The sequence below is a fragment of the Mustela nivalis genome (assembly GCF_964662115.1).
Source record: "Mustela nivalis genome assembly, chromosome: 9".
NCBI classification, from domain to species: Eukaryota; Metazoa; Chordata; class Mammalia; order Carnivora; family Mustelidae; genus Mustela; species Mustela nivalis.
In genome coordinates this window covers 75,389,577-75,402,209 of record NC_139028.1, presented here as the reverse complement: position 1 = coordinate 75,402,209, position 12,633 = coordinate 75,389,577, and the positions used below count along the sequence as shown (strand labels likewise).

Genomic DNA, 12,633 nt, shown 5'->3' with positions numbered 1-12,633 from the left:
TCTTGTCGGACTTACTCAGGGCTTGGTTTCCAGTGCCTACAGCGGTGCCTGGCGCAGAGCAGGTGCTCAGTCCAAGTGTCTGAATAAATGGGAGAGCAACAATCTTGTGTTATTGTAACTGAACTTGAGCTCATCCGCCTGATGCCCAGCAAAGACAATCACACAGACACGAGGTAGGCAGTTGGGGGAAGGTTCAAGAGGCCTCCAGACGGGGAGTTGGGAGGGCAAGCCTCATCCACCTCCCTGAGGAGGAAATTCAGGGAACTCTGAAGGCAAATGAGAAATTTCTGGGTTCAAAAGTTGCAACTGAGTTTCCTAATCTGGGTTCAAAAGTTGCAACTGAGTTTCCTAATCTGCAGCTGTGATCATCATCTTACCCCTTTGGTTAAGGGCTCCAGTCCCCACTGTCCTTTGATCATTCCTCAGTCTTGAGGGAATGGGGACGACTTTCCGGTTAATTCTCCAGTTACTTGCTGCTGTGATGGGGTGAGGACCAGAGTTAGAGGGATGGAAACTTTCTGCCCACCTTTAGAAAGATTCTTCAGTTCCAGGTAGAAACCTGGCATTCTGCAGGACCGAGATGTGTGTACATGTGTGTTACATGTGTGTTACATGCGCTCAGACTCTGTTCTCCCGAGAGCCTCTGGGGAGATTGGTTGAAACCAGGCTGCTTGTACACCCCTGTTTCCTCAGACCGACTCTCCTGACCCAGACAATCAGGTCTTCCTGGGGGTGACTGTGCCACACGGTGCTCCATTCCGGGTCTTCCTTGTGGGCAGGCTGCAAGGAACCCGTGGGTTCCCCTAACTCGAGCGTGAGGAACGCATGGCTTCCTTCCCTCCAGGCTCACTGCCGAGTGGATCGTCAGGAGCATTCCACAAGGTCCTGTGCAAGGGGGCTGGAGCTGGCCCTCCACATGCTCGCTCTGCCGGTCCTAGGGGACCCCACGTCTCTGGAATTCCTGCGGCGTAAGGGCGCATCTCTGCGGGCACATCCGCCTGCTGGCAGTGAACCTGCCCACTCAGTGTGCCTGCTCTTATCCAGCTGCCTAATGGGAGCCCCGCCCACAACTCCTAAGTCAAGAGAGTGTAACTGTGTAACATAGAGGCTTAAATCACGCCCACTCGGGGGCGGGAGACACTCCTACCAAGAACAGAGAAGCCAACACACTTTTTCCCAAGTGAGTTTCCCAGCATATCCCTACCACAGTCCTTTTCTGTTTTTCCAGCCTGTTGGGGGCTCTAGGAAGTATGTGTTGCCATCGACTGCCCAAGGCGTGGGGCACACCTGTGTGGCTTTGAGCACGGATGTTGCTGGGTGGTCATCTCACAGTCGTCTGAATTGTTAGAAGCAAACCAAACCTTGGAAGGGTTTTGACAACTTCTGAGGCCTTCTGGGAAGGGCGAGAAAAAGCTTCAGCCCAAATGGTAAAGGTCTCTGTAAATACTGGCAAGTCTTGAAAACTACCTGTTGTTTTTGGCCTCATGGTAAACTACCTGCCAGACTTCTCCAGGTTCACAGCCTTAAACTTTACAAGACGTTTGACAAAGTCTTAAGGTGTTGGTTTCCTCCCCGTTTTGGACAAATTTTGCAATGGAGAGAAGATGAACTTATGACTTTCAATAAACACAGGCAGAATAAAAGTTTTGTATTTAATGCTTTTAATTCTAAACACAAGTCCATTTTAATTAAACTAGCAACCGTAAGTTAGGTTTAATACTGAATATTTTCCAAGATCATGTGAAAAAAATGCTTGGGTTAGTTTCTGTCTTTGAGTTTTAGAATGTCCAATTCTAGTAAGCCCTTACTTTTTAACTGGCTAAATAGAACTCTCGTATAGATTCATCTTAGCAACACCATGCAGACTTTCAGAAACTAGCTCCACTTAGGACACATATGAACACACACAAATACATAAACAAAATGCAAACAGGATCTTAAAGGCCCAATTCCCAAATCTTTTTTATGACACAAATCTAACTGCAAGGCGGTACAATGTATGCGTCCATTGGTTGGTCATTTTTCTTGAGACTCTAACGAATATTGTGGCCAAGCAGTGTTAAAAAAAAAAAAAAGAAAAAAAGAAAGAAAGATTGCCCCATTTTGGAGAATAGAGCCCAACAAGTTGCATATGGCGCTCAAACAGTCACTTCCCCATTTTTCACTTAGAACGTGGCCGGTGTTATTCAAAGATCCCAAAAGCTGCCCCAACAAACAAACAAAATGAGGCCTTGAGTATGGCCTCCAAGTCTTTTCCTCCACAAAATTCTAGGCTTCACCGATTAAACCAGATGGCTTCCTACTTTCTAGCACCTCCCTAAAAGTCAGAGCGTCACTGGCCAAACCCATGCGTTCATTCGTCACCCTTGTCTTAAGAAAAGGAAGCGAAGAGAAGCAACATCCTCTAATGGGAGGCAGCTGAGTGAGAGGAAGAAAGTCAAGAAAGCCAAACCAACAAGGAGGAAGAAGTAAGCTTCTGTCCCACCGCACAGGACATACCCGCCAAAGCCATTTGTCCAAACCAGACCCCAAGCTGCCGAAGGTCAGTGGGGCCCTGAGGACAGGCCCCAGGACAAAGAGCCGAGGCAACCGCCCTGACCGTCAGCAGGCTCCCATCACCAGTGTGGGCGTCAACGAATCAGGAACACAAATCTCCTGCCGGCTCGCCACATCTGTATGCAAACCCAAGGTCATCTGCCCAGTGCTCAGCAAGGACCACGGGTCCAGACACAGGTAAGGATTTATGCGACAGGCAGCCAAACGAGGAGACTGGAGGCCAGACCTCAGATCCACTTCCTCCAAGGAGCAGAGTCCGGGAAATTTAAAAGCAACAGAAAAAGGTCTGGGTAAAAAGAGCTGCAGCTGAAGCTTCCTGGTCCCATTAACCCTCGGCCAGTGGCACAGTGAGCCCAGCTCTGTTGCATGTGAGGCGAACTTTACAAATAACAACGGCTGATCAGTGCCCCAAGCCCCTTCTCAGACATTCTCACTGGATCCTCAGAACAGACCCGAGAGAAGAGTGATTGACACCAACTGATGGATGAGGAAACCCAGGCTCAGGGGGTTGTTTCTGTAAGGGGCCCAACATCACAAAGTTAAATGGCGGATGGAGACTGTGACCCAAGACAGTATTAGCTCAAGATAGTAGCTTTTCATTATCTGTTTCAAATTCCTTCTTCCTGACCCCTTTTCACTCCGTTGTGCCCTCCGAGGGGGCGTCTCCAAGGCCTGCTGCCTTCACTGTCCTCCCGGGGCTGCCTCCAGCAAGGCCCTGCCCTGGCCCCAGAGCTCCCCCAGGGACTCCCATGCTTCCCGGGCCCCATCCTCCAGGTGGTGAGCAGGGACCCAGCGAGAGCGGCACAGGCCTTTGCCTGACACCCCCCAAGCCACAAGAGGGGATTGTCTTCAACCTCTATCTCAAGCTGCTAAGAAGAGCTCTTACTTGTGGCCGGGGGGGCTGGGTGAGATCGGAAGTGGCGGCCCCCCCCAGGGGGCTGGGGAAGAAAGTGTTTACTCACTCAGCACACACTTGGTGCTGGGCCCAGAGTTATTCTGTGCCCCTCCCCCACCACCCATGACAATCCCGTGGGGTTAGAATTATGATCCCGTTTTGTAGAGAAGAAAGCAAGCGTATAAAGGTTAATGGACCTAGAGACCAGCTGGTCGGGGCTGAGGTGTAGAGGCAGCCCCGCCTGACTCCCCACCCCCAGGCTGCTGATCGTGGGGAATCCTTGGCTGGGGCCCAGCTCGTCTGTTCCGCCCAGCCGGCAGCCGGTGCACCTCGGTGGCGCGGGAGTCCCTGTGTGCCTCTCTGGAGACCAGCTGCTTCTGGCTGCCCTCACCTGTCCCCCGAAGCAATGACCCCACACCTGCTCAGGCCTCGCAGAACTGCACCCCTTGGGCTCTGGCAGGCCGGAGGGGGTCAAACAACGAGCAGAGAGGGACGGAAGCCTTGGGTGTGCGTCCTGGCACGCTACATCTTATAGCTGCGTATCCTTGGGCAAATGACTGAAGCATTCTGTGCCTCAGTGTCCCAGTCTGTGAAATGGGGACCTCCCCAGGGCTATGCCAAAGGCTTAGTGTGTGTCATGAGAGAACTTGCATGCAGGACTTAGCCCAGTGCCTGGCCCTTGAGCTATAAGAACTCTATTGAGGGGAGCAGTATAGGGTCATACAGGGTTCAGGAAAAAGAGGGAAGGAGAGGGAGGCCTTCCTGAAACTAATTTACCTCGTAGCCCGCTGCCAGGCTGGGTTCTGGCACATGAGCGCTGGAAGAGCCTGAGCCCCGGCTTTGGGGTCCGCAGCTCAGCAAGGCTCAGTGTCACCTTTGCCTCCAGTCTCCTGCCTCCCCCCCTGCCCTGTGGCCTGGCCAGGCTAGCCGCAGTGTGGTCCCACAGGCACTGGCCCTGCTGGGGACGCCTGTCTTCAGGGGTGCACACGGAGTGGTCCCCGGGCAAATTACCGAGTCCTGCCCCAGGTTTACCGCATCAGAGACGCTGGGGGTGGGACCCAGCCTTCCAGATCAACAACCCCTCCAGCTGCTCCGGATGCATCTCAGGCTTGAGAACCGTCGCTCTGCTCATTTTGCAAGCCGTGGATCGTGAGCCACCTCATCCTGGAGCCCCTCTGATGCCCCTGGCCGGGGCGAGCTGTGCCCGGGGTCTGTGTTTCCACACACTCTGAAAGTCTCTGCAGCTGTACCCCAATGACTGCCATTGCACTGTCACCATGTAGTCATCCCCGTGCAGATGGGGAGCTCCCCGAGGCCAGGAACCCCTGGTCCCCCAGTCCCCCGGTGCCCCGAGGGCCGGCTGGACAGGGCAGTGTGGGAGGACCCGAGTTCCAGGACCACCACCACCGGCTCTAGGTCTTGGCAGGAGGTCACTCACTGCCTTCAGGTCTGGCCCCACCTGCAGGGATGCTGTGAAGCTCCAAGGGGATGCTTTTTCCTGGAGCGAATGTCCCACACCTATATCTTCTGCTGTGTAGACAGGCACAAATTAGGGGCTTTCATCTTCTCTTCCCAGGTGTGCGTTCACTGGCTCCTCATGAGTGGTTTTCACAGCTTTTTTAAGGACCTAAGGACCTTCTACGAGAAGGGTGGTTGGGTCGCTGTGGGGCTGCTCACCCAGCAGCTAACAGGACGTGGGTCAGGGCCCACCTTCTTGTCCATGCGAAGCAAAGAGCGTGGACATCTCCACGGGATGTTGAAGACCCCAGCCCTTCTTGGCTTGGCCCCCTGGGGGTCCAGCAGTACCATGGCTGTGGCCGGTGGACTTCCTCTTCCACTGCCATAGAGACCAACCCCTCCACCCATTCCCTTCCCCTCTCCCTGGGCAGATGGCTTTGAGTCAGGTTAGTCCCTTGTATCCTGTAAACCGTGAGTGACCCTATTCACCACGACAACCTAAGGGGCAAAGACATCCATTGGTGGGGAAACAGAACCAAGCCAGATCCCACACGCCGTCCTGATACTCGGCTCAGCTGGTAGAAGTGACCATCTGAGAACCTCCTGGGTTCACAAGGGACCATGCAAACTGTTCTCTGCAGGTGCTTTTGGGCCAACTCTGAGGTCTCCAGACCTTGGTGAGTTTTAAAAAAGAGGAAATTTGGGGCAACCAACCTCTGCACAAAATGCCTGACCTGAGGTTGGGTAACAGGGCAAATCTGAATCTGTAAGGACATGAGAGCAGTTTTAGCAATTTTCTTGCATCTTCAGGTGTGCTCTGCTCCTTTTTCTTCCCCTTGACTGGGAAATTTGTCCCCTGACCCCCAGCTCATATAATACATCCTGGAGGAAGCATTTCCTGACCTCTCCTCAAATCCTTTAGGAGCCCTGGTGCACTTTCCCAGAGCGTGCCGAGCTCACTCTTTGCTTGGAGTTTCTTGTTTAATTTCCATCTTGCCCATTAGGTTCCAATAGAGTAGAGATCCTTTTTGTCTTGCGTATTATAGCCATATCCCAGAGCTGGCTCAGAACTTGGCATGCAGTGGGATCTCCTCAAATATTTGTTTTCAGTAAATTACTTAATTTATGAAATGAATATGGAACTCTTGTACTTCCTTTGACCTTCAGATTTAATTTAAAAATCACCTCAAAGTATTCATTACTTCTACAATAAAAATGCTATTTAAAATGATGAAATGGATAAAAATATATGTGAGTTTTCTTTGGGAAATGTGAGGTATGACTGGAGTTCTTTAATTTGTCCAAACTATAATAAAAATTCACATTCCTGCTTGCTTATATGTGATGTTTTCCCCTATATGACATTTTGTTAATTTAGTTTTATTTTCCTATTATGACTTTCCTATTATGACTTAAATTAAAAAAAAGATTTTAATTATTTGAGAGAGAGTGAGTGTGAGAGAAAGAGCACAAGCAGGGCGAGGGTGAGGGAGAACAGATTTCCCACTGCACAGAGAGCCAGACGTGAGGCTCCATCCCAGGACCCCGGGATCATGACCTGAGTCCAAGGCAGACGCTTAGCAGACTGAGCCACGCAGGCACCCCTGGGATTTAAATTTTTATCGATTTTCTAGCAAAGATAGTTTATCTGGGCATACCATATAACAGTATATTATAAATCATGATAATTGATGTCATATTCAGGACAAGAAAGAAATAGAAATGAGTGGCAGAGATCGGAGATCCCAGAAACTTTAGATAAGGTGTTACACAAAACAGACTTCTCACGTTAGAGGTTAAAGGAAAGGCAGTGCAAGAGAGGGGTTGGGCTTACTTAACTGCAGTTAAAAAATACGGATTCCCATCTAGTCTCATACACAGAAAGAAAGAAAGAAAGAAAGAAAGAAAGGAAGGAAGAATCCAGCGCTAAGTAGAAAGCAATCAAATTATAAGAAAAAAGTCAAGTTAACCGATCCGTTGGAGAAATGTTAATTTTTTCAGCTTTGAAACAATAAAGCAATCACAAAAGTAACAAATTGAAGTGTATACACCAACTAAAGACATCTGTGTAATGAAACAACAGTGCTGAATTAGAAAGAAAAATGGCACGTTGGCCAAAACGTCTCCACGCGGTGTGACTGACAAATGTGACTATCTGTAGTAGACAAAGAGGGAATCCACATCTGCAAGAAAAATGCCACCCTCTCAGCAGATAAGGGAAAGCTCCCAACAGACAGTCCGCACCACAAAAACGGGAAAGGAAGAGCAAACAAAGACATGAGGAAGTGTCTCGCCTTCTTCCATTCAGACAGGCAGCGTGGGGTGCAGGGAAGAACAGAGGGTATTGGAAGAGGCCCTGGATCTGAATCGGGATTCAGCCCCTTGCTATCTGTGGGCCACGGGCTTTTTGCCCCAGCATGCTTTGCAGTTATTAGGGCTGCAAAATGGGAGCCTCAGCACACCCACCCGAGGGCTCTGCATGAGCAAACTGCTTCTCATCGTGACCCGCACAGCACAGACTTGGCAAATGTTGATTTTTCTACTCATTCAGCTTTTCCAAACAAAACTTTTCAAAAACACCGTAAGAGAAAAGAAGCAGCAAGGGACTGTTATGCTCCTTTAAGGAATTATTGTCTCTTCTGAAATTTCAGAACCGAACTGGGGTGAGTCGAGTCACTAGTGAAACTCAAGTCGCTGGTAATTCGGGTAACTCATAGGCTGAGTTCTGTGTCCTCCGTATTTCAAAGAATCCCCAAGAAAGAGCTTTTGAAGTTGCAGAAACTCCACGGAACCACTAGAGGACGCCAGAGCCACGCGTGAGGCTGAAGCGCACACCGCCCCCTCCCACCCCATTCCCGTTTGTGGGTGGAGGCAGGTTTGAGTGAGGTTTCCTGCCTCCGAAAGCTGCTGGTAACCTGGAGGCACGTAGGACTCCGGTCCTTCTGGCCCGTTCTACCTGCCGCCGGCTCCTCCAGTCCTCCGCCTGCCTTCTCTGCAATCCTGAGACCTGGGCAAGGTCTCTGCATCCACAGACCTGGGCAAGGGCTCCCGGAGGAGGCAGGACCCTGCAACTTTCAGCCCCCATCTGACAGAGAGAGAGAGAGAGAGATGCCTCTGTCCTTGCAAGGAGAGCCCCGGTTTTGGGTGATTTGCGGGACACCGACCCTCCAGAGGCAGGATTTCTGGGGAGGCTGACCTGTCTCTGGTCCACCCTCCCCTCAGCTGTCGGGAACCCATGGACGGTTGTCTTATCAAACATTAATTAAACAGACAGAGTGGCTGGGAATCACAAAGGGCCCTGCAGTCCCTTACAAGATTCATTATGAGAATAAAAAATTATTTTTAAAAAAGTTCCAGTAATTCCTAGGATCCAGATGAAGCTGGAGGAACTGGGTGGTGGAAATTCAGAATCGATTTGCGGGAAACCTGGTCATTTTCTGCTCAGGCGCCAGAGGAGCTAGTGAAGGATGTGGGTTTTGCTCAGCATCTGTCTTTTCTGTCTCTACCTGCGCTCGGGGCTGACAAGGCACAGCTTGATTTATTGAGCTAAACAAGTCAGCAGCTAATTTGTTCGTTCATGGCTGTTCTTTGAGAAGTGGTCCTGGGGAAAAAGATGAAGATCATTGAAAAGCAAGTCAGTTTCCCAGGGCAGGACCTCACAAAGTAGGTCACCCCGGCTTTCCACTGGCCCAAGGGAGGCTAGAATCCCATTAACCTCGATCCTGTGGGCTCAGTGAGGGGGCGTGGGGCAGAGCTGGTACTGCAAAACAAAACTTGGCTGCTGCGGAGGCTTCCTAATTTGACTTCCTAATGCGATTTGGAAGAGGGAAGGGGAGACTAGGGTATGGGTAAAGCAAAGGAAAATTCCTTTCTCTTAACAAGCTGGTAGCACTAGGCAGAGGGAGTTTGGGTGTTTGGGAGGTCTGATGTTTGCCACTGATTAATTCTGTTCCACGGGGGTCTCAGGAAGTCTGGGGGGATGGGGAAGGGTGGGAAAGTGTCCCCCAGTATTTTGTGTCTTTTTTTCCCCCCAACTTTTCAGAAAGTCTCTCTCATCTTGAAAAAGAAGGCAGAAACAAATCAACTGCATTGACTCTTTCGTCTCCTGAGAGCTGCCGCTTGCTTGGTGTCTCTCCATTCCCAGCCAACTGCAGGGAAGCCTCGTCTGTACACACGGACTCCGTAAACTCCCTTTCGGTTCACAGTCCACCCTGCTCGGGGCCTCCGGCCGTCGCTCAGCCGGAAGGATTCTCAATAAGATCACTGCTTTTCTTCACATGGATCCACCGCACCAGCATTTTGCAGCCCCCGTCCTACTTGACCTCTCTGCTGCACTGGGCACAGCTTTCTTCCCTTGGCTCCCCGGATACTCAGCTTCCTTTCCCCATCAGTTTGCTACTGATTTTCTGTTTCCTTCCTTCGCAGGCAGATCCTTCTCAGCGTTAAACGCTGTTGCTCCTTGGGATTTAGCCTTAAACCTTTGGCTTCTTCTCAGGCTCTCTTTCATCCGTGACCTTGGCGTTGATTGTCTTCTACTCCTTGATGGCTCCCGATTTTTATATGTCAGTGCAGAGTTCTCCCCGAGCTTCAGAGCTTTGTAGTTAACCGTCGGCACCTCCAATGGGATCACGTGGAGGCATCTCTCACAGAGCACACCCAGAACTGAGCTCAGGGTCCTTCCCACTGAACTTCGTGTACTCTTCTAAACCTTGTAACAGGCCCTGCCAACTTACTGACCTAGATCTCTCTGCCTCTTTCACCCTCCTTAGGCAACCTATCACTGCAGCTGGTGGGGCTCCGCTCCTACACATCTCTGAGATCTCTGTACCCCTCCCAACTCCCCCCCCCCCCCACCATCCTTGTCAAGGTCCCTGAATTAGCAAATTCTCCTCACTGGTCTCACTTCCTCTGTTCTTAACCTTTTCATATTGGAGCCAGAGTGTTGTTATTGTTCTGATTTTTTTTTCTATGCACATCTGATCATGTTGCCATCCTGCTTAAAACCCTTCAATGATTTCCCATTACTCTTCATGTAAAAATAAACATCCCTAATGTTGCAGATGGCTTGGCACCCCACCAAGTTCACCTGTGATCTCTGGACCTAGTTACACCACAGCAATTTAGTACCTCAAGTATGCCGATCCCTCCTCAGGGTCTTGACACATGATGATCTCTCCAGACTTTCTAGAATGTTCTCTAGCTTTGCTTCTTTACCTAGTCAACTCCTAGTGATTTCTTAACTCTTAGCTCAATTGCCGTGCCTTAAGGAAGTTTTCTCTGACCTTCAGGCTGGGTCAGGGTCCCCTTCACACACCCTCATGGCACTCTGTATCCTTACATTGCACACACATCACGTTTGTCATCATCTGGTTAATGTCTCTCCCTCACCAGACTGCGAGTGCGGGAGAAACTCTGCTGTATTCCTTAGCACTTTTGAAGTACTTCCCTTTAGAGGCCCACCACAAATGTTTGTTGAGGCCGTAAGATGTTTTGGTCAGCCCCGACGAAGGACACGAGGTAAGTGAAAGTCAAGAGTCTGTTTTGTTTTGGGGCAGGAGTCAGAGTGTGTGGTTGTGGTCACCATGTTCATCTCATTCTGGCCCGAAGTGTGACTGACACATATATTGTACGTCTCGATTGGTTGAAAAATGGACACTGAGTGAGCTGTCACTTAATTGGAGGGACTGTGTTAGAGGTGAAGGTCACAGGTGGCGGAGGCAGCTGCTGGCTAGAATGCTAGCTCCTCTGCTGGTGGGGACGCACACTGAGGCTGCACCTGCCACGGAGCCTCGGTCTTGTCTGTGAAGTGAGGCTCAAAATCCCTACCTCGTCGGGTACGTATGAGGATGAAGTGGGACAAGGAACATAAGTGCCCAGCAGGGTTCCTGGCACATAGTAGGTGCTCAAGACAAAAAGATCAGTTCTCAGCTTTCTTCTTTTTCTCTCTTCCCTCTTTCCTCTCTCCTTCTGGAAGCACCTTGTTTTGTCACTGATGCCTTCATAAACCCAGGCTCCTTAAGGGAAAACTGGACTCAGGGTCCCTTAGTGGCGTCAACATTGCCATCCACAAACTCTGGCCCAGATGGCCCCAACTCCTTCCTGGCTTCGAGCCCCTGCCTGCTTTGAGGGCTAGAGGGGAGGACTCCCGCACATACAGCTTATGGGGGCTGGGGGCAGCTGAGGAGAGCCTGAGCAAACAGGATTCATGGTTGGACTTTTCTTTCTGATTGATGATAGTTACGTGAGGAGGCTCAGGGCCTCTGTGAATTCACAGCCGTGCTTTTGATGGGACAGGCCAGGGACAGACAGATGTCCACCTACCATGGGAGAGCTGGGGCGGCAGGGCCTGCCTCTGTGGCTTCTCCTTTCAGGGAAAGGCACTTCCAGGGCTTGGCAGGTTTTCAGCCATTCTGGGCCCAGTTTCCTCCGAGGAGATCGCAGTAAGCTAGACCAGGCCTCCACGCAGCTAGCCCTGGGTCAGCTGTCCAAGTGTGGGCCTCAGAGCTGCCCAGATCTGGGCCTCTCCAGGGCGAGAAGCATCCTTCCAGACTCTGCCCTGTGACGCCTCCTGAACAAGGCCTTCGTGACCTCTCCTGGAGCCACTGAGAGCTTCATCTTAATATTTAACCTCTTGGCTACCATGATGAGGTCATAGTCTATCTAGTCCATATATGTGGTCCCACCTGAACGTGTGCAAAGGGCAGCTCTGGAATGGTAGCACTCTGCTTTTTGTCCATCTCCCCCCACCCCATGCCCCCGCTGTGCATGCCACAGGGCGGGACTGGTATAGGGCTGGCACATTGTGGGGAACGAACCGCCGATTGGCCGAATGGTTAAAGAGGTGGCCACCAGGTGCCTGGCACGGCACGATTCCTGCTCCTGGCGGGTGCCGCCGTCCCTGCTACCTCACCCCTTCCTATCATTCCGAGTTTGCTGCTGAGCAGAATCTCAGCATTGCCGGTGTTGTCGCTGTCTCCGTCGATACCACCATTAGCGGATACAGACTACTCCAGAGACTGGCTGGCCGAGCCGGGCTTCGCAAACCATTTTACGGGGCTGGCGGGAACTCTGCTCCCAGCCTGGCATCCTCAGGGGATGGGCGAAACCAGAGCCCGCTCCAGGAACTGGATGGGACTCGGCGAGCCCGAGCGAGTGTGGTGTAGGGAGGAACGAGACCTGAGCCCTGAGGAAGAGGAGGCAAGGGCTGGGGTGTATTTGGCCCCCAGTGGCCTCCCAAAGGGATGCTGGGGACTAAGAGAGGTCATGGCGGGATTCTGAGGAGAGCAGGACACAATCGGATTTGGATTCTTAGAAGATCACTCCAGTGACAGCGTAATGGAAGAGGGAAGAGTTGAAGCGGTCCAGGTGAGAAAACATGGCGGTCGGAACTCAGAGTGGGAGAAGGGTCAGGGGAGACTCATGTGTGTGATACGAAGAAGGCAGGATCCATCACTTCGTGATGGGATCCATTTTGGATATGAGGAGTTTGAGGTCCATGTACGCGCTCTAGAGAGAGGTGTCCAAGAAACCGGTGGACGGTTGATCTGTCTACTTACCTATGTGCATGTCTGCCTAGTTACCTACAAAGCTACTCTGGGGAGTAGTCCTGGGGAGGGCCATGAGCACACCCTCGGTCACTAAAGTGCAAGGGAGGATGAAATCTTCAAGTGACAGAGTAGACAGAACAGAGATGGGGACTGAGAAGGGAACCTGGGGTAAATATG

General features: G+C 51.2%; 1 protein-coding gene and 1 long non-coding RNA gene across 2 annotated transcripts in view; one reads left to right on the top strand and one right to left on the bottom strand.

The window, feature by feature from the left end:
* SPON1 (spondin 1) overlaps nucleotides 1-12,633 on the bottom strand; it is a 256,476-nt gene that overhangs the window by 15,303 nt on the left and 228,540 nt on the right. The gene's annotated exons all lie outside the window — the stretch shown is intronic.
* Nucleotides 11,413-12,633, top strand: part of LOC309840770 — a 33,419-nt gene continuing 32,198 nt past the window's right edge. The window contains exon 1 of the long non-coding RNA XR_014298781.1: nucleotides 11,413-12,274. This is a non-coding gene — a long non-coding RNA (uncharacterized lncRNA). The remainder of the gene's footprint in view (nucleotides 12,275-12,633) is intronic.